General features: G+C 46.5%; 1 protein-coding gene and 1 non-coding gene across 3 annotated transcripts in view; both read right to left on the bottom strand.

Moving 5' to 3' along the window:
• The window catches only part of TMC6 (transmembrane channel like 6), a 340,145-nt gene that overhangs the window by 276,197 nt on the left and 36,069 nt on the right, over positions 1-27,879 (bottom strand). Inside the window, exon 1 of one of the 2 annotated variants that reach the window (XM_085617502.1) lies at positions 12,399-12,651. The exons of the other annotated variant lie outside the window; for it this stretch is intronic. The gene's annotated coding sequence lies outside the window, so the exon portion shown is untranslated. Of the gene's footprint in view, positions 1-12,398; positions 12,652-27,879 lie in introns of those variants that run through there. 2 annotated transcript variants of the gene reach the window in all.
• Positions 17,757-17,879, bottom strand: LOC146810488 (U6atac minor spliceosomal RNA). Its single transcript, XR_014967113.1, has one exon. It is a non-coding gene; the product is annotated as a U6atac minor spliceosomal RNA (small nuclear RNA).

Raw genomic sequence — 27,879 nt, 5'->3', positions numbered from 1 at the left:
TACTGCACACTTGATAAAACCCTAGCTGGCACCAAGCCAATTGACAGAATTCCTCACTTACGGGCTGCTTTTTACCAACATATCCTTCATCGATCGAGATTTTCTAAAGGTTATGTTGGGGGACTTAGTTACAACATCACCTAGAACTGGGTCATTTTTACCAACGCCCAATTCCTGTTAATCATTCTGCGTATGATTTTGTTTTGGGTGTTATAGGTGAGTATTAATCTTGGAGGTTCTGTACTCTCAGGTACCTGGTTTACTATCATACCAGTTTTTCCAATCAGTGCCTGCGTTCTACCATGTGCATTTGCTCGTAACATGGCTTTATCAATTATATCCATGGGATAACCTCTCCTAAGGAATTCATTCTGTGCTGCCAGGCAATCTGAGTCAAGCCCGCATATCCTCCTTATCCGGAGCATTTTTCCATACGGAATGCTGCGGATTAGGTGAGCAGGATGGTGACTGGTTGCATGCAGTAAAGTGTTACCGGCAGTGGACTTGCGAAAGAGCCTGGTATAGAGCTGATCATTGTGAACATAAATCTCAACATCCAGGAAACAAATTGATACTTTGCTAATCTGACCAGCGAATTTAAGATTCAGATTGTTATTATTGATTTGTTCAATAAAATGAAGGGCTGCCTCCTCTGTGCCTCTCCATATTATCAACAGATCGTCTATATATCTGAACCACCTTATAATGTTGTTAGACAGAACATCATTAAAGACAGTCATGAGGACCTGTTCCTCCCACAGCCCCATATGCAAGCAAGCGTAGCAGGGGGAAAAACAGGCCCCCATAGCCACGCCCCGAACCTGCTGAAAGAGCTGGTTCTGAAATAAGAAAAGGTTATTTTCCAGGCACATAGCAATCATAGTTAGTATCATCTTGTTATGTTTGTAAAAACAAATAGGTCTGGTGTTCAAAAAATGTTCAACAGCTTTTAGGCCTTCCCTGTGGTGTATGCTGGTATATAATGACGTAGCATCTAAGGAATAAGTAAGTCATTCGGATTCCAATCAATGTTGTCGAGTTTCCTCAGTAAGTCACCTGTATCCAAAATAAAAGAAGGTAGACTCCTCACGAACTCTTGCAGATAAAAATCTACATACTTGCTCATGTTTTCTATGATGCTGTTACGTGCTGATATAATAGGTCTGCCCGGTGGTTTACTTTTGTCTTTATGAATCTTTGGGATAAAGTAAACCACAGGCATCACAGGGTGGTCATTCTTTAAATATCTGAATTCATCAGATGTTAACAAGCCCGCACTTTTCCCAAGCCAACAGACTTGAATACACATTATTCCATGCTGTTTTTACTTCCAACATCGTACCACGTCTGTAACAGTCTCTATCATTGAGTTGGCTCATGGCTTTCTCCATGTAAAGCTCTCTTGACCAAAGCACAATGTTTCCGCCCGTATCAGATTGCCTGATGATTATATTATTGTTGTTTTGTAGTTTAATCATCAACTGATAATATGCATTGTCTCTGCTTGTATAGCGCTTTTTTTAACGCTCGTAGTTTGTGATATAGAGTTTTCAATTCAAGTGTTAATTTATCGTGAAAACATCTATATTGTCTCTCAGCATGACTGGGCAGAAAGTGGACTTAGGTTTGAAGCCTGAAGTTGTGATAGTTGTTCTTGATATCACTTGACTGGATGAAATTTCAACATCATCATTATTATTGTGTAATTGATGAAGGTTCTGGAGGAGTTCCATATCCCCAGCTGTAAGAATGGAAGGGCTGGTAGTTGTATTTGTTTTAGTCTTGTGTTGGCTTTGAAGCAGATGGAATTTGCTCAATTTTAATTTGCGCACGTATTTATAAACATCAACACGTGTTTGCACATAGTTGAAATCACCTTTAGGGCTGAATGAAAGTCCTAACAAAAGTATTTCCATCTCTTTCTTTGAGAGAGTGTTGTTGGTAAGATTTATGATAGTTTGTAAATCAGATTCTGAATCATTGGGCATTATTTGCGCCTCCATTGTTTCCTTACTCTCTTGGTCTGCTTTGTGTTTGCGTTCATTGGCTCGTTTCCGTCTCTCCCATCGTTTGCTGTTACATTTATGACGATGTTTACACTTTGGACACGGGGGCGTAGTGTTTGCCTTCGGTCCTGGCGCAAGCAATCTACTTCTTGCGCCAGGGTGAACTTGTGAAACCCCAAACGTTGAGCTCTGATCTGTTCACTGTCCGATTCACTATCAATAGCTGAGCTAAGATCAGAGACTGATGTTGCACTTGGTTCTGGTTGATTAGTTTCATTAGTTGCAGGTTGGAGAGATAATGTTTTCCTTGTAGCTTTGACATTATCATATTTTTTTGAGAATTTAAATATTTGCTCATGTTAGTAGTCCTATTTATCACGTTGGAACTTATAGGCTTTTCTTTTTTTAATGATCTCCTCCTCACAAGTTAGTCTTACCGTCATTTCATTTCTATATTTGACTGTTATATCACCGGCATTCAACATGTCTATTTCGGCGTTTAGGGCATCAATTTTAATTTGCAAAGTTTCTCGATCACTCGCAGCATACTTAACTAGTATTTCAACAAGCCTTCTAGACGATTCCAAATTGCATTCTGCCAACATACGTGGGTCGAGCTGCTCATAACTAGGAGCTAGCATTAGACGTAGTCCCCTGGGGATCCTGCCAACTTCTAAATAACGCACCAGGGACCGATGTTCCCACCACTTTGCCTGTTCAGCTTTCATTATTTTTTCCAAGGATCTGAATCTTTCCTTTATATCTGTGCTCGGAGTGTTTTGAATATTAACCGTGGGATTAATTACAGTTTCTCCGCTAGGAGAGTCATCAAACATGCCGCTCGCCTCTGCCTCGCGGCTCCTTAGCGTGTCGGCTGTCATGGTGCGTCTTTGTTGGGGTTCGATTGTGAAATAATACAACAATGTGAACAATGCGCTCGATTAATATCAGCGCTATGTCTCACAACACACTCCTTCTCCGGAATGATGGCGCGTCCCTACCTTTGTCTGGAGTCAGGCGAAAGTCGGATCCTCCGATATCATTGCCGATTCCACTCTTCGGTAGGGAAATCCTGCCGTCCGGGGGCTCAAGGCGGCTACTCCTTACGGAAGTTGAAAAAACACTCCAGGAAACCCGGAAATGGATGCTTCCTGCCACAATGCCACAAGGTGGGAGGAGGGGTTACGCTGATACCGAGGAAGCATACTCGGTGAATCCGTATCGATGAAATGTCTCTTTTCGTTCTTTTTTGTCAGAACAAAGACACAGCAAACCCAAGGTATGGTGCAATTAATTTATTTTCGACCCATGCATCCAGCCATAACGTGTTTCAGCCCTCGTGGGGCCTTGATCACATGACACATTAAGGGGCAGACATAACCTTTTTAAAGTGACAGCACAACAAACAGTGACGATAGAATAATAGACATAGTGAAAGTACTCTCATTACTCTGCTTAATAGCTGTTGCTGATGATTCATTATGATGTAAACAGACCCAACATGTGATATGTGCAACATGAGCACTTTGCAATCCAATAAATATAGATAAATAAATAAATGTTAAATATATGAATAAAAATGCAAATACTCAATGTTATAATCTAAATGTTTCGAATAAGATGGTAAAAAATTGCTTTAAGAAAAAAGTAAAACCAATGTAAACTCTTTTTTTGGCATTAAAAGCATATTACTCATCCTACTTGATCCTGATTTATGTACTTCATATTGCCCAATTTAGACAATTCAGACATACATCATGATATTGCCCGAGTGGGCACAAGTAATGATCACTGTATGTCTATAAATAAAGTGCAAGTGCAAATGAAATATCACCTAATGAACCCATAAGATTCACATGTGCAAAATAGTACAAGATCATAGAAACCAAAATTGGTATATGTATTTACATCATGTATTGGTGCCTTTATTGCACAAAATGCAATAGTATCAAAACCCATAATTCACAAGGAACTGGGATATATGGAAAATATTTCCTAGTTACCTGTACAATATAGATTTTATCAAGCTCATGGCATTCCGCAAGCGCTTTAACATTGTCAGGGTGACTAGGATTCAGTGGCATGGGGGATCAAATTATACACAAATAATTATGCAGCAAAAATGCTAGTTATGTGGCACTGTGTATGGTATTATTTTCATCCATCTGAGAAACAACATTTTTGGCAAACTACAAAATTTTCAAATTGTGACAAATGCAATAAATCCATAAATATATAGTAAACGTTGCAATCAAAGGATTGCCTAAATCTACTGACCATCACCATTGATATTGCTGTTGGTTTTTATTAACCATCTATTAACATAAAATGTAAACAAGACCCAACCATTCTAATTCCTCTCCGTGACATTATTATCTGCACTTAGAAGTAAACAGCCTTTTTAAGATAACTATACAAAAATAAATATCTGATATATACAATAAATAACAGTACCAGGTGTAATAAATATGGTCCTTTAGTGCCATCCAATGGTTCTAATGACATTTACAAATCACTCAGTCTTTGGCCTTATGGTTTATGATGTCACCAGAACAACTCAATGACAATGTTGGACCACATTATACAGTTACCTGATATGTTTCCTATGTATATAATCTAATTTGGGCTATTAAATAAAGTCTACCAAATTTTGGCTACATCCATGGATGTACATTTGGTTACATAAACAAAGGTAGGTGAACCTCAATCAAGGATTTCATAGTTTATAGGATGAATACAATTTTTAAAAATACATGTATTGTATTGAGTTCTTCATTTTTATGTTCATACAAACAATTGGTGAACTTTTCATGACATTACAAAGGGAAAATGTGGAGTCCCTGCACAATGTACATATTGCAGTAACGATACAATAATCCACATGTACAGTTGTGAGCAGTTTCAGCAATGAAATATTCACCCCAGGATACATTTTCGAGTTCTTGTAATGACTTAGCATTTAGCTGAGAGTGCCATGCTGCATAACTTCCCACTTTGCTTGACTTGCTCTTTTTACTTAGTGAAGTGCATTATGGGGCATATCAGCAAGGGCCGGCGATAATTATCGCTACGCGCATTTAGCGCTAGGATAATTATCGCCGGCTATCGTGGAATTTTATCGCCGAGATAGCATGCTATCAGCAACGCTTATCTCAAAAGCGATAAAATTCCTCGCGCAAACAGCCAAAAGTGAGATTATCGCTGGAAATCCAGTGATAATCTCACACATTTGGGCGTTAGCTTGCTGATAAGGCAGGGCATACTTAGTCATTATATCCACCTTACATTGGATATAATGGCTAAGTCAGGGTGAAAGCAGGCATAAGGAAAGTAGCGTTAACTGTGGTTAGCGCTACCTTTCTTATCGCTATGCCGGTTAGCGATTCCCTTGATAATTGGAGAAATGTCGGTTAGCGACATTTCTCCAGTTATTTTGGGACGGAACGCCCACTTTGCATCTCATTAGAGATGCAAAGGTGGGCGTTATGGGAAAGGAGGCTAAAGCAAGGAATCACGCGTTAGCGTGACCTTGCTGATTAAGCGATAAAATAATTTTTCATCGCCAGCTTGCTGATATGCCCCTTTGTTCTTTACATATCTACCAAGATTTTTTTCAAATTTCTTGGGACATCTCCTACCTATATATACCAATCTGTCCACTGCGAAACACCAGTTCATATTGTGGGGTCAATTCCTCAATGTTTGGCGGTGATGGGCTGCACCATCATTGTGCTGTATCTCGGTTTGCCAGTGGAACCCACGTTTCTCAGCAACCTACGCCCAGTATTTCTCTATAATCAAGCAACTACTCGGTGTGTGGATAAAAGTACCCTCTCAGCCACAACTTCATGGACACATTTCACTATTATCACACCCAAATTTGCACAGCTGACACTTATGTAGTGCACACTGGAAAATGTTCATTTGGACCTAGGCAAACCAGATCTTTTTGATAACTCTCTGGGGGAAGGGAGAGGTAAATATTTCCTCCCCTAACCCATTTACTATTGGGCCTGTCTTTCTCCCATCCGACTTTGAGGCAGGCTCTCTAAATCTTTTTGGCTGAGATATTAATTTTTTGGCCACTCCAGCCTCTGGTAGCCTTCGCTCTAGTGGTGACACTTCTAGCAATCCTATCACCCCCTTAATATTTAGTTGTTTTGTAAATTGTATTTGGCATACAATTGTGTAAATTGTGCTTAGTGTGTACCAAATGAATGGACCACAAAAGAAGTCTTATTAATTCAGGAAAACAATATTGCTGCGCCCTATACTAAACAAACATAGGGGCATATTAACAAGGCAGCGATAAAAAATTATAGCCGCTTTTGAAGCCGATTTCGGCCGAAAAGCGACGATAATTTTATCGCTATATCAGCAAGGTCACACTATTGCGTGAATCCTTGCCTTAGCGCCCTTTCCTATAACGCCCACCTTTGCATCTCTAATGAGATGCAAAGTGGGTGTTCCAGCTCAAAATAACTGGAGAAATGTCGCTAAGCGACATTTCTCCAATTATCAATGGGCACGCTAACAAGCATAGCGATAAGAAAAGTAGCACTAACCTTGGTTATCGCTACTTTCCTTACACCTGCTTTTAGTTTGACTTAGCCATGATAGCCAATGGAAGGTGTATATCATGGCTGAGTCTGCCCTGCCCTATCAACAAGCTATTGCCAAACATTGTGCGATTATCGCTGTATTTCCAGCGATAATAGCACAATTGGAAGCTTGCGTCTGGAATTTTATCGCTTTTGAGATAAGCGTTGGTAATAGCACGCTATCTAAGCGATAAAATTTGGCGATATCCGGCGATAATTATCCTAGCGCTAAGTGTGCTTAGCGATAATTATCGCCGGTTGTTGCTGATATGCCCCAAAGAAAGCAGAGATGCTCAGACTAGATAACACTATAATGTGTGCTGTGTGGCTGTTTAGCCACTCATTTAAATGCAAAGATTTCAACATGAGTTAAGAGTACAATGGGTGCATTCTATGAAACATAAAACATATTGCAAATGTACTGAGATACATCAGATAAGATGCTTAAAAAACATAACAGTGCTTTAAAAATGCTAATTTATTAAAAGTGTTCATTAATTTTAAACAATACAAATTGCTGTATTGTTTAGGAACAATTTGTGTATTATTATAGTGTTATGCTTTTTTTTTTTAAAGGCCCTCAACTATGTTTCAATATTGGTTAGAATCTGTTCTGTAAATTCTTTTTTTCCTTATGTGCCGTAGCCTGTAGCAACTTGAACTTTGAGATTTGTTGAAACTTTTTTTTAAATCTTAAAATAAATATATACCCATTGTTTTTCTTTTTTTAAGTGGAATCTGCTACCTCATACCTTGCCACAAGTGTTTCTATCAGTCAACCGCAATACACCCATTTTATAAGCTTAATTAGAATGAAATCCTGAGATTACCATGCTGAGAATCAAACAAATGTCCTGCTGGTTACCTAATGGCAGGGCCACTGGAACTATGCGGCAGGGAAAGGTCAAATTATGCGGCAGGGTTGACTAAATTATGACTTATACACAACAAAGGACCTGTTCACACGGTGATATCACAGCTCGTAATCCTAAAGCAGTTGTCATATATTTAGACAGTCTATTAAGCCAGTGGTTACACCATCTGTGCTCCTGCAGGAACGGATCACCAAAAAAGAAAAGAAAGGACAAGTTTATAAGAATTAAAATCTATCTATGTAAAGAGTGACCTGTGTCTCTAAATACCCTGAATGTGGTGAAAAGATGTGAAGAAGGAATGGTGGTGCCTCACGGTAGCAACACCAGGGAGGATAAAGCAGGAAGGTACTCGCCTGCTACCTCAAGGTCTCATCATCAGCTACCACCACTCCGAAACAGAAAATGTAAAGAAGAATGGGAGTGAGTAGAAACCCAAAAAGACAAGGTGCTAGGGTGTAAGATAAAAATTAACTGTGCAACACTTCGTGCACCAGATACAACCCCACAATTAGGACCTGGGGATCAAGATATCGCTCCCCTTGTCCCTATCTACAAACTGAGCTAGATCACACTTGCTATCAATTTTTAGGTCTCGGCTGCGAAGGCTGCGCTTGCGCAGTCTCGCTCCGAGATTTAATGACTTGGAGAAGAGGGGCTTGAACCCGCCCCTCTTCTCCCCTGTTCTCCATTGGCTGGCCTCTTGAATGCTGGCCAGCCATTGGAGAAGAGGTCAGTCATTCCTATTAGGCCCCGTCCTTTTCGGATCGGGGGCGTGTTTTTTGCGAGAAGTCTCAGGGAGGAGACAACAGCAAAACACGCCCCCGAATCCGAAAAGGACGCTGCGTTTCTCCAAGGCATTTCTGCTGTGCCTCGGAGAAAGGCGGTGGTGTTGTGTTGTGTAGTTTTACAGTAGTTGACTATGCATGTTTTTATTCCGATTTGTTACGTTTCTATGTCTTTAATTCTATATACATCTTGCTAGTGGCTCCAGGGCCGATCGGGGATCTGTCTTGTCGAGTGTCGCGTATCTTCATGAACACTTCTCAACGACTCTGCAGCGTGATCTGGCTTTTTGTTTTTTTCTCCTATGTCGGGGGCGGGCCTTGTGCCAGTCTCAGGCCATTCTAAACCGCCTTCTCCCCCCGCGCGCCAAGTTGTGCTCTCCGCCGCTGTACGTCACGTGATCCGTCTCGCCTCACTCCTTCCCCGGTGCCCGAGTCGCCCCCCCCTCCCCCGGACGTGGCATTGTCCTCGCACGTGACCCGCCGGAGAGTGCGTACGTGACGGAGCGCGGTGTGAAGATGGCGGACGAGGAGGCCGAGCAGGAGAGTGGCGGCGGCCGCCCCAGGGAGCCGCCGGGGCTTGGTGAGCAGCTGAGAGCGCTAGAAGAGGCGTTGCGGCGGAGCGAGGAGCCTGCAGAGAAAGTGGCCAGCGAGTACTGCCAGCGCTTCTGTCAGGTGAAGCACATAGTGTCTTTGTCTTTTGTGTCTGTGACCCGGGAGGTGGGAAGGGACGGGCACTGGTCTCAGCGCTCTTTCAGTAGCGTCGCTGTTCAGAGCGCGGATTGGCCCCTCGCGCAGCTTTTGTGCGCGCCCCTGGGAACCTGTCATGGGAATGGAGAGGGTGTGGGTCCAGGCCTTCACCGGTTGGGCTTCAGGCCTTATGTGTGGTGTTGCACACTGGATGAAGGGATGCCTTCTGCAGAGGTTGCCTCGGCGACACTCCTTGCACAGCCCCCCCCCCCCCAACCAGGCTTCACGGCTGAGGTGTTGCCCCTTGGGGAAGGGGTCTTTTAATTGCGTTTGCTCGTCCTTTGCCATCACAGAGCCAGTGACAGCGTACCTTTACTTCTCTCTGTACGTCACTATCGTACCTGTCCTGCCCTTGTATTTGTTAGAATACTGTTGTGATCACGACTGTTTAATGGGTATGTTTTTGGAGGGGGACACTGGGCTTGTTAAGTAAATACTCTTTACTAACTTGGTTGCATGCTTGTCGCCAAGGGGTTAGTGAGATGCGTACATTTAAGCTGTGGTGCCCGAACACAAACGACGTAGTTCTTTTTCCGAGTTAAGTTGCTTTTGTATGTCCTATGTTTCTTGTTTTGACGTGAAGCTGTGACTTATTCACTTTTCCGTAGTTTGGTGGTCATTACCACAGACCAGACGCACTTCTTTCTAGAAGGTGTTCCATCGTGAGGGGATTGTTCTGTGATTCTCCGATTATTTCAGGAAATTTTAAACGTTCCAGCCAGTGTGTTGTAGAAGCTCCGTTGCTGTTATTGTTAGTAACGTCCAGTCATACGTTTTAAGTGTATATAAACAACAACAAGCATTTACAATGCAATGGTCTCGGCATTGGTAAAGTTAGAGCTATTGGCATTGCTCATGACAATGCCGTTTCTTTAAATGTTTTAAAAACAAAAACATAAACAAAAATAATGTCATGAGCAATGCCAATAGCTCGAACTTTACCAATGCCGAGACCATTGCATTGTAAATGCTTGTTATTCTGTGCTGTGGGTCTGCTCATTTAAAACGCCGACATGTTTCATTGCCACTGGAAAGACTCACGGCAATTTCTTCAGGGCGTGGGTCTGTCGCTCCACCCTGCACCAACGCTTGTCTATTAAAAACAATTCGGGATGTAGCCCATCATGGGCATACCTTTACCCTCAAGCACTTATGTGTGTGCGTTCAATCACTCCTTCAAGGCTCTTCCAGTCACTTCCTATCATGAATCGTGACCGTGTCAGACACTGACCTTGTCCTTTCTTTTCTTTTTTGGTGATCCGTTCCTGCAGGAGCACAGATGGTGTAACCACTGGCTTAATAGACTGTCTAAATATATGACAACTGCTTTAGGATTACGAGCTGTGATATCACCGTGTGAACAGGTCCTTTGTTGTGTATAAGTCTCAGAGTGGGGGAAGACCTGTTTTCTGCCCCTATAGCTCCTTATTGTGTTTGGTTTTGACTAAATTATGAAGCAAGAAAAGGCAAACTATGGAGCATAATGTGGCACATTTTGTGATAGTATTAGTTCACTGTTTTAATGTTTATGCTTACTAACAGTAGAAGTAGATTGCACCTAATTGGTACCAGTTTAACACCCAAATATAGCAATAAGCAACCAGAAGGTGACAAGTCAACCTTAGAAAAGAACGTTCCACTACGCGCCACTACATGTCGATGCACTTTTAGTAACTTTTGAACTGTTTGAGCTAAAAAAAAAACAACCTTTTAAAAAATCTGCAGATTATGCAGAATGTAATGCAATGTGGCAAATCCATAACTACGTAAAAAATGCCATGCCTGCACAATCACATAATTCCAGTGGCCCTGCCCATAGGTCCCTGCATAAGGAATCATTCTATCACTTGTAACAATCTATATACAAATAAATGTGGTGTGAAATAATAATGAGTAGAATGTTTTTTCATTTAGCCAATGAAAAGATAAAACATTGTTATTTTTAACTTTTTCCATTAATTTATTTTTTATGTAATGCTGCAAGTTAGTAATGGCCTCACAGCAGGAAGAAAATAAAACAAACCCTGAGTAAATCTATATGCTAATTATAAACACATTTTCACTAACTTTTTGGGGAAAATTGAATCCTTTGGAAAGCGTTTTTGTCATATCACTTTTTGCAACTCCTCGGTACCTTGTGATGGAAGCCTGCAGCCTCTTTAGAGTCAGTGAGTGAAAGTGTCCAGGATGTCTGTGATGCTCATTTGCACATCATAGCAGCCACTACCCCTGCTGATTTCACACCTGTCCCCAGGCCTGAAACTAGCGCAGGTCAATGGGGTTAATAATAAATCAAACAATGAAGCAGAGCCCAATTGGGGGGGGGGGGGCTATTCCTTGGGTGGCACCCTCTAGAACCGGGTCTGCCAGCTCCTTACACTGAGCTCCGGTAACATCTCCTCTTACACTGAGCACCAGAGGCGCAACTAGAGCCAAATTTCGCGGGGGGGGGGGGGGGGGGGCTAAGAAAAAATTTCGGGAGGGGGGGGGCTGAATCTTTTAAGCCATAGGCAGAGTGGAGCTGCAGGGGCTCTTAGAAGGGGTGAAACAACAGCGAGGCCTCATTAACATGCAAATGGCCTTTTAAAGACCTGTGAAGTGCTCGGGTGCGGCTGTGTGTGCGCCGGCAAGCTTCTCATCCCGGGCTTCCACACACGAGGGGGGGGGGGGCTGAAGCCCTTTGAGTCCAATGGGTGTTGCGCGCCTGCTAAGCACTGTCGATACTTGCTCCTTAGACTGGGCTCTAATAACATCTCCTTACACTCCACACCAACACTAGCTCCTCGCACTGAGCACCAAGGCTACATCCTTACACTGAGCACCGACACTAGTACTTTACACTTAGCTTCGATAACACCCCCTTACACTGAGCATCGAGCACCGATACTAGCTGCTTACACTTAACTCCAATACATCTCCTTACACTGCGCACCGATACTAGCTCCTCCTGAGCATCAAGGCTAAAATCCTTACACGAAGCACCTTACACTTACACTTTCATGTTATTCTGATCTGTAGACCGCACTATAGCATGGGAGGGTATCCGGCGCTGAGCACATACAGTAGCTCCTTATGTTAACCACCGATGCTACATCCTTACACTGAGCACCGACACTAGCTCCTCGTAGTGGGCACCAACATCACACTGAGCAACGACACTGGCTCCCGACACAGAATCTAACGCTAGCTCCTTGCACTGAGGCTAAATCCTTACACTGAGCTCAATGTTATTTCCTTACACTGAGCTCCAACATCAGCGCCCGAGAGCTGGGGTTTACCCCGAGTGCTCCGTACTCAGGTTAGGACACCCCCACGGCGCACCTGGGTACTCTTTTCGATGGGCCCGGGGACTTTGCAGCCCCTCTGACAGCTCCCGGCACTCACCTCTTTCACCGGTGGGAGGCTCCAGGGGCCCCTGGTGTTGTGAATACCTCTCTCCTGAAGGGAGTGTCCGTGATTCACTCTTAGCCCCACCCAGAGCATGCCCGGTGCGGTGGATCTGCCGCGGTCAGAGGGCACAGGACAGGTGGGGTGTGGGAGGAGCGCTCCGCGGAGAGAGGGTGCGAATGGGGCGGAAACATGAGCGCGGGACAGGACCGCCTCTGCCCCCGGACAGGACCTGGGACAGACTGGCCCCTCCCCCTTCCTGTCTCTGGCTCAAATTGAAACGAAGTTGCCGAAGTTAACCGGAATGGCGAATTAGCCCTTCCTTCAATATGCAACACTAGTTCGGTGGTCACGTCTGTACATTTTACAAGTTAGACAAGCAGTGGCAAAGTTAATTTGTAAAATAGACAAGCCACCTACATCTGTTGCCATAACGTCTGTCCCAGGGCGATGCTGTGAAATTTATCCACACCTTATAGCTTCTGGCGCGTGTGATGACACAAATATTACGTAATGTCATCTCACTAATTCTGACAGCACGCCAGAGTTTTCCCTTTTTTTTTTTAAACATTTTTCATCCACCTCGCTGCAAAGTACACTTAAATAAGTGGAAAGAAGGATTGCCGGTTTTGATTTTTGGCGAAGCCTCTAAAATGTAGCTAGATCAAACCTGCACAATTTGTGTTTGAAAAATGATCCACACAACTGTGACTGGTCATTGTTTGAAAAAGCTGTTACGGGGAGTTGCAGTAAAAATATTGTGTGTGTGTGTGTGTGTGTGCGGGGGAGACTAAGAAAACAATCATTGAAAATGCAATAGGTCTCGCCTTTGATTAAGTTAAATTGCTTTGCTATACAATACCATTAGCAAAGCAAATGCTTGTTTTCCCTCATGTTTTCGGTTCCCCTGCTCTCGCTACCTAATCTCATTTTGCGGTGCCCTCATCCCCACCCCCACCACCCGATGCACGCCACACTTTGGGGCAGATTTACAAGTCCCGTACGCCACATTTGTGCCGCCGTTGCATCACTTTTGTGACGCAGCGACGGCGCAAAGCCAGCGCCATGCTGTGGGGTATTTACAACGTGACGCATCTAGGGAGATGCGTCACGTTGTAAAGCCCTGCGCCACATGTGGGCGTTACGGTGCGGGGGGGGCGTTCCGGCGCTGGAACGCCTCCTAAAAGTGGCTGAGTGAAATCTACAAGATTTCACTCTGTCACTTTTACGGTCATGCTGCATCAAAACACTGTGCCCGCTTGAAGCAGGCGTAAGGATTGACGCAGCATGTTAGGCATAGGGGTACCCCGAGCTTTGCTGGAGCTGCGTCACGCTTGCGATGCGACTCCAGCAATGCGTCACCTTTACGGCAGCAGATGCATCACGCATCTGTCTATTCTTGCCCCATGGTGCGCCGCATTGTAAATGCAGCGCATCCATGGTGGCGCAAGAGGTGTCTGCCGTAACGCAAAATAACTGGCGTATCCCTGCTGATATGCAGGAATGCGCCAGTTATTGTAAATCTGCCCCTTTGTCTTTAACTATGGCGGTTGCGCCTTTCCCTTGACTTCCAAGTCAGTCTAGGATTAGGAGGGGTACGTTGAAAGGTAGTTTAAGAGCTGCAGCGATGCCATAAAAAAATCGGAAGGTCAAATGCCATGTAATTCATGAAAGAGGAGATCGTTCATGTCCTAACCCTATTCTAATAATAGCCAGTCCCACTCCCCCTTCTCGAGTTACATTATGGATTCCACAATGGGTACTGCTGCGTGAAGCAGTCCTTCAGAATGGCAAACGCCACAAACCTGGTGAGAGAAATCACCACATCTCTGTAATTACCGGATGAAAATAAAATGGTCAAGAAACAAGCTTTAACATTTCCTTAGCTCTCTGGCCCAACAGCACGTCTACACGCAGCGGTTTACCAATTACAGATGGGGTGGAACTACTTATTTGTGATGTTAAATCTAATAAACGAAAACCGAGCCAGACTGCAGAACTGAATTTTTACTTTAGGCAATCACCTTCCAGGCACCAGATCTGCATAAAAAAAGTGAGGTGGAAATTACCACAAGAATATACTAATTAGCTGACAATTTGTCCGGGCTGCTCTGACATCTTGGTTTACTACTGGTAAACCCACTTCTTGTTAGTAGCTCCTTATGTTAACCACCGATGCTACATCCTTACACTGAGCACCGACACTAGCTCCTCGTAGTGGGCACCAACATCACACTGAGCAACGACACTGGCTCCCGACACAGAATCTAACGCTAGCTCCTTGCACTGAGGCTAAATCCTTACACTGAGCTCAATGTTATTTCCTTACACTGAGCTCCAACATCAGCGCCCGAGAGCTGGGGTTTACCCCGAGTGCTCCGTACTCAGGTTAGGACACCCCCACGGCGCACCTGGGTACTCTTTTCGATGGGCCCGGGGACTTTGCAGCCCCTCTGACAGCTCCCGGCACTCACCTCTTTCACCGGTGGGAGGCTCCAGGGGCCCCTGGTGTTGTGAATACCTCTCTCCTGAAGGGAGTGTCCGTGATTCACTCTTAGCCCCACCCAGAGCATGCCCGGTGCGGTGGATCTGCCGCGGTCAGAGGGCACAGGACAGGTGGGGTGTGGGAGGAGCGCTCCGCGGAGAGAGGGTGCGAATGGGGCGGAAACATGAGCGCGGGACAGGACCGCCTCTGCCCCCGGACACGACCAGGCACTCGAGGGCAGCTGTGGCGGGGGTGTGCCAGTGCCAAGAGGGTGCGGGTTGCCTGAGTAGGGCTGCTGGCTTGGAGGGAGCACTACTCTGATCGCCACAAGGGCACGTTTGTTTCATAGAAGGCTGAATTGTTACTTTTATGGCATGGTGCCAGTTGCTTTAGTTATGCGCATGTCTGTTGTCAGGCTGTTCAGAGGTATTTTAGCTCAGGCATGGCCAAGCATGGGTTATAGGCCAGTGGTCTGCCCTGGGATTCGTGTTAACAGGCAGGTGAAGCAGCAGAACTTGGAGGGGCTTGGGTTTGACCTCTGGGTACTAGGGCGGAGTCTGGTTGCTCACCTAGTAGCACGCCCTTGAGTTTGACGAAACAGGTACCTTTGCGAGCATCAGTACCGGGTAACTTCGCCCGCCCTCCAGCACTGGCTGGCAGCTATGCAGGTTGTGGAAGTGGCCTTCCAACAGGGGCCTATGGTCCACATGATTAAGGGAAGCACCGGGGGAACACTTTAAGCTATAAATTTGCAGGAGACCAATTGGCTTTTCCAGTATTCAAATAGAGAAGCATTTTACACGTTGTTCTCCTCTGTGGTCACTCTGACCTGTCTCTCCCTGGTATACTAGCAGAATTTTGGGAGGGCAAGGCTTTACAGTTGGTGGTGACTGATGGAATACGATGGGCATACTCCAACGGAGTGAAAGAGGAAGGAAGGCAGGCTGGGCACTGCCAGGCAGGAGTGTCTTGGCAAAGGTATTGTTATTTAGCCATACAAAGGCACCTTTGGACCATCGCCTATTTAGGTTTAAGGTCATTTCAGTCAAATCCACGGAGGAGTTTAGAAAGGTTGGGGGAACCTGTCCTGATGGTGCACGCTGCCCGCCGGCCCGGTTGGGCGTAGACTTGTTTTGACTGGACCTGGGAGAAGCCCGGTATCAGTATGCTGTAGGTATGATGGCCTACCAGGAGCCATGCGCAGTTGCGCAGAGCAAAGAGGTCTTGGCTTCATCAGGCATGGTCTTATACACGCCAAGTCCACAGGGTGCCGGGAGGGAGATGGGGTGCACCTCCCTAGTTTAGGCACGGTTCTTTTCCTACTGGACCTAGGGGAAGCTTTGGCTGCAGCAGGTTGTTAGTAATAGGCTACCTTGGCAAGGAGCCCGCTCAGGAGAAGCCATTGAGGTGTCAAGGAGAAAAGTTAATAGCGCCATGTGCAAGTTCACTGAGCTAAGAGGCTTTGGCTTCATCAGGCATGGCCTTTTACACGCCAAATCAACAGGGTGTCTGGAGGGTGATGGGGTGCACCTCTCCACGCTAGGCATGAATTTAATTTTACTTGACCTTGGTGAAGCCTTGGCAGCTGCGGGTTGCGAATAGACTGGACCTACTGGGCCTAGGGGAAGCTTTGGCTGCAGCAGGTTGTAAGGAAATAGGTCTACCTTGGTGGGGGGCCCTGGTAGTGACGGTGGCCACTCCCAAGGCTGTGGAGGAGTTACAGGGCGATCCAGGGTCTGCACTTACCAAGGGGTACAGCATGCAGCAGCACCATGGGGTGCTAAGCCAGGATACCCAGGGATGTTTAGCGGGTCCCCTGGAAGAACGACGGCGCCCCGTTAACCGAAAGGCGGTTGTGGGTCTGAGCAACCGGGGGCTGCCATTTATGCTCCGCCCACCCATCACGGGGGGGCGTGTGAAGCATGTGGACTGGTGGTCCACGGATGGGAGGGGTGGACCCTCCCAATATTTGGTATACACCAGTTGGCGTTGCCATGGTGACTCTAGGCTTATCAGACGGGCAGGCGGCATAGGGCTGGCCTGCCCTGGGATCGCCCGTAAGATAACCCACCTTGTTTGCATATTGGTTATGCTAATAAACCTGCAGCAATATTTCTCCACTTACATTACAGTGTCGTGTGTTTTTATTTATGCACTTATGTACTTTTGTGCTTTGTGATAACTGTTGCCGATATTGGCACTATGTAAGGCTGCCCGGGGGGGGGTCGCGCAGCGGCCCGCCCCTTGGAGGGCGGCCGCCTTAGTGCCACAGGAAGGCACAGGGGTGGGAGGTCGAGTCCCTGGGCTAGTCCGGGGGAGACCCCAACAGATAGCTGTTTCCGGCGAGGGCGGGCAGGAGACAGGGGTACTTATATCTGTCTCCGCCCCCTCCTCGCCCTCTTGTCCGCTCGTTCGCCTTGCCCGCCCCTCCGCTTACCCGGCGTCCGGAGGGACAAAAGGGGGGGGCAGGTTTTTTCTAACAGTGTTACTTTGTGTTGCAGGAGGAGTTACAGGGCGATCCAGGGTCTGCACTTACCAAGGGGTACAGCATGCAGCAGCACCATGGGGTGCTAAGCCAGGATACCCAGGGATGTTTAGCGGGTCCCCTGGAAGAACGACGGCGCCCCGTTAACCGAAAGGCGGTTGTGGGTCTGAGCAACCGGGGGCTGCCATTTATGCTCCGCCCACCCATCACGGGGGGGCGTGTGAAGCATGTGGACTGGTGGTCCACGGATGGGAGGGGTGGACCCTCCCAATATTTGGTATACACCAGTTGGCGTTGCCATGGTGACTCTAGGCTTATCAGACGGGCAGGCGGCATAGGGCTGGCCTGCCCTGGGATCGCCCGTAAGATAACCCACCTTGTTTGCATATTGGTTATGCTAATAAGTAAGTAACGGTGCCTTAACCGTGCATGTGTTGTAAAGGCCACTCGGACACCCCTTCCATCCTTGTCAAGGGAAGTGCTAACCTTCTCTCCTTTCATCCAACACTATCCGTACATGCCAGCATGTGAGGCAACTGGTGCAAGAAAGCGCTATGCTGCCCGATTCGGGTCAAACGCGCGCTATGCAAGCTCCCGCCTCCCAAAATTAGCCCTTTTTGCAAAATAAACAATGTTCTCTTAATGTATGCTTGGCGGTGTGCATGCAGTTATTGAATAACGTACTTCAAGTTGTAACTTGTGAGTAAAAAGGTGTGCCTCCTTTGAAAACAGCAACCTGCTGACCTATTTACATCAAACGCACTCTGTAATCTACTTGGCACACGTTCTTAGCAGCAGGAACACCTACCCTCTGCACTAACTTCCCGTTAGTCTCAACCTCAACTCTACAAAATGCTGATCTCTCCAGGAGGAAATTAGTCACACGAGTAACTTGACCCACATGTGAGATCTGAAAGAAACGCAGCATCCGGTGCTTCAAAAGCCTAATAAACATCCAAACCCGGCGCCCACAAGAAGATAGCACCACGGTCGCACCGTCCTAAATCCAGCCCTTCCGGGGCCTCCTCCACGCAATCCCTGCGCTCTACCACTGGGCTACACCCTTTGGCATAATGACACCCGTGCTCTCAAAAAGACAATTCCGACTCTCGCACCCTGGTCCCCTGCTCCGAGGTCGGCAGCACTGTGACAGAAGCGGAGATCCCGGAGAATCGAACCTGGGGCCACAGGCATGCACCGCATGCGCTCTAACCTTGAGCTACAGCCCCGCAGCCACGAATGCCTTAATAAAAGCACCGATCCGGGCCCTCCCGGCCACGCAATGGCACCAAGATCACCCGCCGCTCCACAGAGACTCTCGCTTCAATCAATCACCAACACTTACCGGGATAACCGGGATCACAAGGATAAACCCGCCGCGAGACCCAGGGGAACGACCGGCGCCAAGGCGAACGAGCGGACAAGAGGGCGAGGAGGGGGCGGAGACAGATATAAGTACCCCTGTCTCCTGCCCGCCCTCGCCGGAAACAGCTATCTGTTGGGGTCTCCCCCGGACTAGCCCAGGGACTCGACCTCCCACCCCTGTGCCTTCCTGTGGCACTAAGGCGGCCGCCCTCCAAGGGGCGGGCCGCTGCGCGACCCCCCCCCGGGCAGCCTTACACATCCTTACACTGAGCACCGACACTAGTACTTTACACTTAGCTTCGATAACACCCCCTTACACTGAGCATCGAGCACCGATACTAGCTGCTTACACTTAACTCCAATACATCTCCTTACACTGCGCACCGATACTAGCTCCTCCTGAGCATCAAGGCTAAAATCCTTACACGAAGCACCTTACACTTACACTTTCATGTTATTCTGATCTGTAGACCGCACTATAGCATGGGAGGGTATCCGGCGCTGAGCACATACAGTAGCTCCTTATGTTAACCACCGATGCTACATCCTTACACTGAGCACCGACACTAGCTCCTCGTAGTGGGCACCAACATCACACTGAGCAACGACACTGGCTCCCGACACAGAATCTAACGCTAGCTCCTTGCACTGAGGCTAAATCCTTACACTGAGCTCAATGTTATTTCCTTACACTGAGCTCCAACATCAGCGCCCGAGAGCTGGGGTTTACCCCGAGTGCTCCGTACTCAGGTTAGGACACCCCCACGGCGCACCTGGGTACTCTTTTCGATGGGCCCGGGGACTTTGCAGCCCCTCTGACAGCTCCCGGCACTCACCTCTTTCACCGGTGGGAGGCTCCAGGGGCCCCTGGTGTTGTGAATACCTCTCTCCTGAAGGGAGTGTCCGTGATTCACTCTTAGCCCCACCCAGAGCATGCCCGGTGCGGTGGATCTGCCGCGGTCAGAGGGCACAGGACAGGTGGGGTGTGGGAGGAGCGCTCCGCGGAGAGAGGGTGCGAATGGGGCGGAAACATGAGCGCGGGACAGGACCGCCTCTGCCCCCGGACAGGACCTGGGACAGACTGGCCCCTCCCCCTTCCTGTCTCTGGCTCAAATTGAAACGAAGTTGCCGAAGTTAACCGGAATGGCGAATTAGCCCTTCCTTCAATATGCAACACTAGTTCGGTGGTCACGTCTGTACATTTTACAAGTTAGACAAGCAGTGGCAAAGTTAATTTGTAAAATAGACAAGCCACCTACATCTGTTGCCATAACGTCTGTCCCAGGGCGATGCTGTGAAATTTATCCACACCTTATAGCTTCTGGCGCGTGTGATGACACAAATATTACGTAATGTCATCTCACTAATTCTGACAGCACGCCAGAGTTTTCCCTTTTTTTTTTTAAACATTTTTCATCCACCTCGCTGCAAAGTACACTTAAATAAGTGGAAAGAAGGATTGCCGGTTTTGATTTTTGGCGAAGCCTCTAAAATGTAGCTAGATCAAACCTGCACAATTTGTGTTTGAAAAATGATCCACACAACTGTGACTGGTCATTGTTTGAAAAAGCTGTTACGGGGAGTTGCAGTAAAAATATTGTGTGTGTGTGTGTGTGTGTGCGGGGGAGACTAAGAAAACAATCATTGAAAATGCAATAGGTCTCGCCTTTGATTAAGTTAAATTGCTTTGCTATACAATACCATTAGCAAAGCAAATGCTTGTTTTCCCTCATGTTTTCGGTTCCCCTGCTCTCGCTACCTAATCTCATTTTGCGGTGCCCTCATCCCCACCCCCACCACCCGATGCACGCCACACTTTGGGGCAGATTTACAAGTCCCGTACGCCACATTTGTGCCGCCGTTGCATCACTTTTGTGACGCAGCGACGGCGCAAAGCCAGCGCCATGCTGTGGGGTATTTACAACGTGACGCATCTAGGGAGATGCGTCACGTTGTAAAGCCCTGCGCCACATGTGGGCGTTACGGTGCGGGGGGGGCGTTCCGGCGCTGGAACGCCTCCTAAAAGTGGCTGAGTGAAATCTACAAGATTTCACTCTGTCACTTTTACGGTCATGCTGCATCAAAACACTGTGCCCGCTTGAAGCAGGCGTAAGGATTGACGCAGCATGTTAGGCATAGGGGTACCCCGAGCTTTGCTGGAGCTGCGTCACGCTTGCGATGCGACTCCAGCAATGCGTCACCTTTACGGCAGCAGATGCATCACGCATCTGTCTATTCTTGCCCCATGGTGCGCCGCATTGTAAATGCAGCGCATCCATGGTGGCGCAAGAGGTGTCTGCCGTAACGCAAAATAACTGGCGTATCCCTGCTGATATGCAGGAATGCGCCAGTTATTGTAAATCTGCCCCTTTGTCTTTAACTATGGCGGTTGCGCCTTTCCCTTGACTTCCAAGTCAGTCTAGGATTAGGAGGGGTACGTTGAAAGGTAGTTTAAGAGCTGCAGCGATGCCATAAAAAAATCGGAAGGTCAAATGCCATGTAATTCATGAAAGAGGAGATCGTTCATGTCCTAACCCTATTCTAATAATAGCCAGTCCCACTCCCCCTTCTCGAGTTACATTATGGATTCCACAATGGGTACTGCTGCGTGAAGCAGTCCTTCAGAATGGCAAACGCCACAAACCTGGTGAGAGAAATCACCACATCTCTGTAATTACCGGATGAAAATAAAATGGTCAAGAAACAAGCTTTAACATTTCCTTAGCTCTCTGGCCCAACAGCACGTCTACACGCAGCGGTTTACCAATTACAGATGGGGTGGAACTACTTATTTGTGATGTTAAATCTAATAAACGAAAACCGAGCCAGACTGCAGAACTGAATTTTTACTTTAGGCAATCACCTTCCAGGCACCAGATCTGCATAAAAAAAGTGAGGTGGAAATTACCACAAGAATATACTAATTAGCTGACAATTTGTCCGGGCTGCTCTGACATCTTGGTTTACTACTGGTAAACCCACTTCTTGTTCTAATGAGACCGCCGCGGGAGGAGTGAGCTGTTACCCGATTATATCACGAGCCGAGGCATGATGGGAGCAGAGCGCAGTACCACGCCCTCCCTGTGAATGGAAATTGGAGCCTTCTCGGCTGCCACTGAGTGTTTACTAGTACGCAAGGGTGTGTCGTGTGAACCAATCTACGACAGATCTCAACAGGGCTGGGTGGCTCCCGGGAGCAATGTAGTTTGTCACTCCCTCCCTGCTAAGTAGGACACTCTAACAGGCGCGCACCCTCACGCTAACCAAAACTTCAGCATCCACTCGGACTTTGTGCCAGCTCGACGTGGACAAAGCCAGGACACCCCAGACGGGAATGCCAGCTGATGCCAGAGAGTAGCTGAAGGTATGCTGGACGCGGGACGCTCGGGGCAGCGAGTACAGACCTTTGGCTCCGCCGCTGGCATCGTTGCTCTGGTTAAACTCGAACAGGAAGTCAAAGTCAAACTCGGGCTCTTCCCCCGGGGCGCTCATGGTCTAAAGGAGTGCAGTTCCTTCACCGACAGCAGGCGACAGGACAGGAACGCCGTGACGTAAAATGAATTGAGCATAAACGTAAAACAAGATGTGCTCCAGTGACCTGCAAGAGGCAAAGACGGCAGGCTTTTAAAAAGATGCGCTAACCAGACACGCAGGCATCCGCGGTTAATTTTTGCATTGCGCTTTCAAAAGTGAAAGCGCGATGCAAAAACAAACACGCGGCGCTATGTCTTTTTTGTCCAGCCTAATCAGAGAGCCGGTCTGGCGTGTGCAAGGTAGCGTGACGAAGCTTCTCATAAGAAACTTCGTCACGACAGCCGTAATGCAGGCGACCGAGTCCATGGGGGCCGTCCAAAAAGCCAAAGGGCGGCAATCGAAAACCCTCCTTTTCAATGGGAAGCCAGCGTTTAACATAAACGCTGACGCTACCCAATGAAAATGAGGGGCGGGGCTCGAGTCCCCTTCTTGAAACTGACTTGTTCACTATAGCTCTCACAGGCGAGGAGCGCATACGCGCTACAACGCCAGGCGAGACCTAAAGCTGTGTCAAAATTGTCAACTTCGGGGGAAAAAAGAATGAAATGTGGCTAAAAACAATCGAAAATGTTGTGCTTTGTAGGGCAAAGGTAAGTATACAGAGAGCAGGGGCAAGGGGCATCTTCCAGTTAAATTATAGAGGAGCATTTGCAGAGAGGTAGGGAAGAGGAGGGACTCGTAATGAGTTTTTGGGATTCAAGGGAGTAAAGTGTTAAAGGGTAGTTAGGGCTTGGTAGGGTTCAGGGATTGGTCGCATTTAGGAGTAGTTAGGGGCTTTTAGGGTTCTGGGAAAGATAGCGTTAAGGGGTAGTAACGGTTATTTAGGGTTCAACAGGGGTAACATTAAGGTGTGGTATGGGGCTCTTGGGGTTCAGGGATGAGTAGCATTAAAGGGTAGTAAGGGTTTTAGGGTTCAGGGATGGGTAGCATTAAAGGGTAGCAAGAGGGTTTGGGGGTTCAGGGAAGGGTAGTGTTTAAGGGCAGTAATGTTATTTAGAGCTCAGGAAATGGTAGCATTAAGGGAAATGTGTGGTATGGGGCTCTTAGGGTTCAGGGATGAAAAGCATTAAAGGGTGGTAAGAGGGTTTTAGGGTTCAGGGATGGGTAGCAGTAAAGGGTGGTAAGAGGGTTTTAGGGTTCATGGAAGGGTAGTGTTTAAGGGCAGTAATGTTATTTAGAGCTCAGGAAAGAGTAGTAATAAGGGAATCAAACTTATTTTTAGGTCAGGGAAGGAGGCATCGTTACGGGATAAGGGCTTTTTAAGAGACGTGTAGCACTAAGAGGTCGTTTGGAGTCATTAGAGTTCAGGGACAGGTAGGAGGAAGGGGATGTAAGGGTTTTTTGGGTCAGGGAACAGGTCATAAAAGGTTATTAAGGGGGTTTTAGGGTTTAGGGAAGGGTAGCAGTAAGGGATAGGAGCTTTTAGAGTTCAGGGAAGGATAGTGCTAGGGTGTAGTAAGGGGTTTTAAAGGACCAGGGAAATGTTGAATTGAGAGCTAAATTGGCGTTTTAATGCATGAGGGAATTGAAGCGTTTAGGGGATATTTTCAACATTTTCTTAAATTGTCATAGGCAATAATGAAGATTCAGGGATTATTAGATTTAAGGGATAGAGGCTTTTATGGTTCAGAAAAGGATAGTGTTAAGGGGTAGTAAAGGTTTTTAGGGTTCAGTGAAATGTTGTATTAATGGATAATTTAGATTTTTAAAGGTGGAGGGAAGAATATTTGTAACAATGTCCCTCTATCCTTCAGGACCTCCCCAAATCAGCTAAAATAATCTGAAGACACCCCTCGTTAAATAACACCGAATTACCTTCTATTGAGAGCTAACAAATACTGTAGCAGATTTTGGCTGCTCACTGTGAAATGCTGTCCCAGGGGGTATCACATTCTACAGAAAGTAAGTGGGAATTACAGGTCCCCATAAAATATTTCCACGCTTCATGTAAACGTTCTTTTCCAAGTGGCGGGCCCAGTAGCTGCATGTTGCAGTGCACCAAAAAAGAGATTAGATAAATGAAAGAGATTTAAGGTTTCATGTATCCCTAACAGTCTGTTTAAAGGCCTTTATTACATGCAGTTCCTGTGCACAATGAAACCGTGGCTTCCTAGAATATCTTATCTTATTCCTCATGGACTGTTGAATCAATTATTCAAACAGAAATGTATTGGGCCTTCGGAGACTTGTAATGCAGACACATATGCTGGTTTGATCTTATCAAAGTTGGATTGCACCAAAACATTCTTAGGGTTTCCTTCATATTCAGATTCAAGACAACCATTGTCATAATAAGGGCTCAACAGAGCTAACCATAGTGGCTAGCTATATACATGCTGTAAGTTTCGCAATGTTATCGCACACTTCCTCATCTATCACGCCACTAAGGCGTTCATCCCAACAGAAGAGTGCATCTCTGGTCTCTCACGCACAACACGAAAACACTTCCCACATAGGCTCATAACAAAGACAGCACTTTACCAACCACAAACCCACCTCACCCCACGTTGAAGCCTGCTACCCATCTCAAAATGTGCTCATGCACCCACACTGGGGTATGAAGCACTGTATAAATGCTGCAATACAATACAATGCTGTAACAGTCCAGTACTGATCAGGTTGACAGTATCTTTGCCTTTGACTCTGTACAGCACTCCACTGCCTTTCGGTTAGGTGCACACTATACAACTGCCACATGCATACACATATTGTAAGCGCACTGTGATTAGCTAGATTGGTTGGCAAGTGGCTCTGTGTCGCATCTTACACCTTCATCCAGATCTACAGTTTTAGACAAACAACACTGCATTTCTGGGTTTTCATTTCATTGTGCCAATTATAGGTATGGATCTAGCATGAAAGTGCTATTAGCAAAAATGCACGGCCTCATTGGTAATAGACACAAATGAGAATGAGGTATGCTACACGGAAGCCTGTGGAAGAAAGAGGTCTTGATAGCAAGTTCTTCATTTAAGACTTCTTCCAACACAAAAAAGCTTACACAGAGACAAACATACTAAAAGATGAATGGACAACAACAGTTGTACACAATGAATGCCAACACATTTATAAGGATCATAGCCACACTCCCTTCCTTGGAAGGTGGCTGCCATGAGGAGGATCTCAATCACTGGCTTTCCAGATTACCCCAGATGGGCAGACACCATTTCTTCCAGTGCTGAACTTCATGTTGAGACACTGATGCTGTCTAGAATTCGTAGTCTTGGTTTTTTTCAGTCTAACCAATTGGACTAACACATCTGAAAAAATGTCCAGATGAAAGGAAATCTGAGCATTAGAAACATGGTGCCCTCCCAACATTGTTTGATTTGCCAATCCTATGTCAGCATTCTTTAACACACACTTTAAGTTCGTAAGTTTTAACATTACTGTTGCTAATGAATTGTTTCACCACCATGTTAAGTGCACGATGATGTGGCAAAAGTTTTTGGCATTTCTTTTCCGATGCTCCAGCCAATTGAGATAATTATGGTAGCAGAGCAATATGAATTTCATACCACAGAGTTTCTGCAGGAACAAGCTCACAGCCAAGCATTCCTTGCAATGGTGCGAGCTTTTTATGCTCTCCGCAAGAGCTTCATATTGGGGAACACAGTGGAATGCTCCACCAACTTGACTGATGGCTGCCTTATTCCCTGGATCAAAATCTGCCTGTGCCCTCTATGAAAGCTCAAGGTCAAAACTCGAAAACTGGGCACAACAGGCGGTCTGCTGTAGAACCCGAGAGGGGGCTCACACGCTTCTGCGGAGGAATTCCTCTTTGGTGTCTTCCTTTTCATCAAACACATGGGACAGCAGTCAAAATTCTGGAGCGGTGATGAACCCACAGTAACAGCTACTACTCTCTGGTCTGTTTTGATAATTGAGGTATCAGACTCTGTTCCGTAGTCGAAGGACACAATGTCAACCTTTTTTTGAATATCCCTACCACTGTGAGGATCAACAAGGAAGGCAAGCTTTTTTGTGTAGCGTATTGACTGGGAAGATTTGAGATGTTGCAGCTCGGTCTGGGTGTGGGGGTCTTACTCAGGAATTATGCCCAATTTAAAGAGAACCCTGCTGTCATGAGATAGCAAAGGGTGAGATGAATCCTGCCAAACAGTATAAAAGATACAGGTAGTTACAGTACCATACTTTCTAATTCCACTGTCAACAACTACCTACAGGCCACCTAGGGTTCCTCGTTACCTTGCTGCATACAGCTTCAGGCAGCATTGTACACAATACTTCACTGAGCCAACCCTTGCTCAAGATTAGATGGCTTTCCTGTCATTACAATTGGCTTGCTCTTATTTGATGCTTTCTTTCCTTTCTCTGTTTGACCCACCTACTGCGGCAATTTGGTTTTGCCGTCGATAAATTCATCATTCAACATGGTCTGAACGTTGGGGGCGTGGCTGAGGCACCGCCGTGATGGCCGCCTAGAGGGTTCTCTCCACTGCACCGAGACGCGCGTCGGAATATTTGCAGCGCTTCCCGTGGAGTTCACCGCCTGCAATTACACGCATCATGCGGCGGAAGCTTAATTGCCTCTGGTGAGCTCTCTTCCGATTTTCAACGCGCCACATTTGATGATCTTTCAGCACTTTTTTGTATCTCCTCACAATAGCCACCATTTTGTCTGCCCGCGAGTTGCTTCAATGTCTAGAATTTGATGCTTCATAGGAATGCCTCTTACATGCTGGCTCCTCTACTGTTTCATTGGACTTCCTGCTGTTTTTATTTTTATTATTAATTGCCACTTAATTGAGTAGGAAATTGTTCCATTGTTCTGCTTCAGGCTAATGTACTTATAAGGCTCTATTTGCTTCCTCATATTGGCTGCCATCACAGTTGCTAGATCTCCTGAAGTCTTCTATATGAGCGCATTCTCTACGCTGGAATGTTAAAAGAACTGCCACCTGTGCCTCTGCCCTTTCATCACTAATGTTTCAGGTCTCTCTTTGTCACTGTTGTTGTGCACTCATTTGTTCATTGTGCTGGACGCTTTTTTGCTGAGATAGATGCTTTGACTGCCTGTTACAGGGTATTTTTCTGCTTCTATCACCTACTTACCTGCTCCACACGGACAATTGTTATAGGTCTTGAGAGGATTATTTTTGGTACCATTGTCCTCGTTCATCAGAAAGTTTCTTTGTTCATTCTCCTCACTGAAGGTCTTTTCTCTATGGGCAAATTGCGCCATCCGAAGTTCGTCTTTATACCATCAAAGAGAGCGCCTACGTCAACATCTTCTCTCTCCTCTACTTCAGGCTCTCCTCCTAATACAAGCCAAATGGCGGGTGCCACTCTTAATCGCTCTTCCTCCACACAGCCCACTTCAAGTAAGCCTTCCCCACCTACTGCGTCAACTAAACGCCTGAAACACGACCCGCCATCTCCAGACAAAACACCATCTCCCATCTCTATGGAACTTCTTTTAGAGGAAATTCGTGCTTTACGCCCGTTTGTAGAAGAGACCAACAACAAAATGCAGTTTCTTGAGGAGAAATGGTCATCAATGGATAACAGAGTGACGTCTGTGGAACAGCAGGTTTCAGACCTACAAGTCAACTCTCAACGCATCTCCACTCTGGAAAAGTCGGTCC

Source organism: Triturus cristatus, chromosome 7 (genome assembly GCF_964204655.1).
Source record: "Triturus cristatus chromosome 7, aTriCri1.1, whole genome shotgun sequence".
Taxonomy (NCBI): domain Eukaryota; kingdom Metazoa; phylum Chordata; class Amphibia; order Caudata; family Salamandridae; genus Triturus; species Triturus cristatus.
Note: the sequence above shows the minus strand (reverse complement) of the source record. Positions and strands in the feature narration are given on the sequence as shown.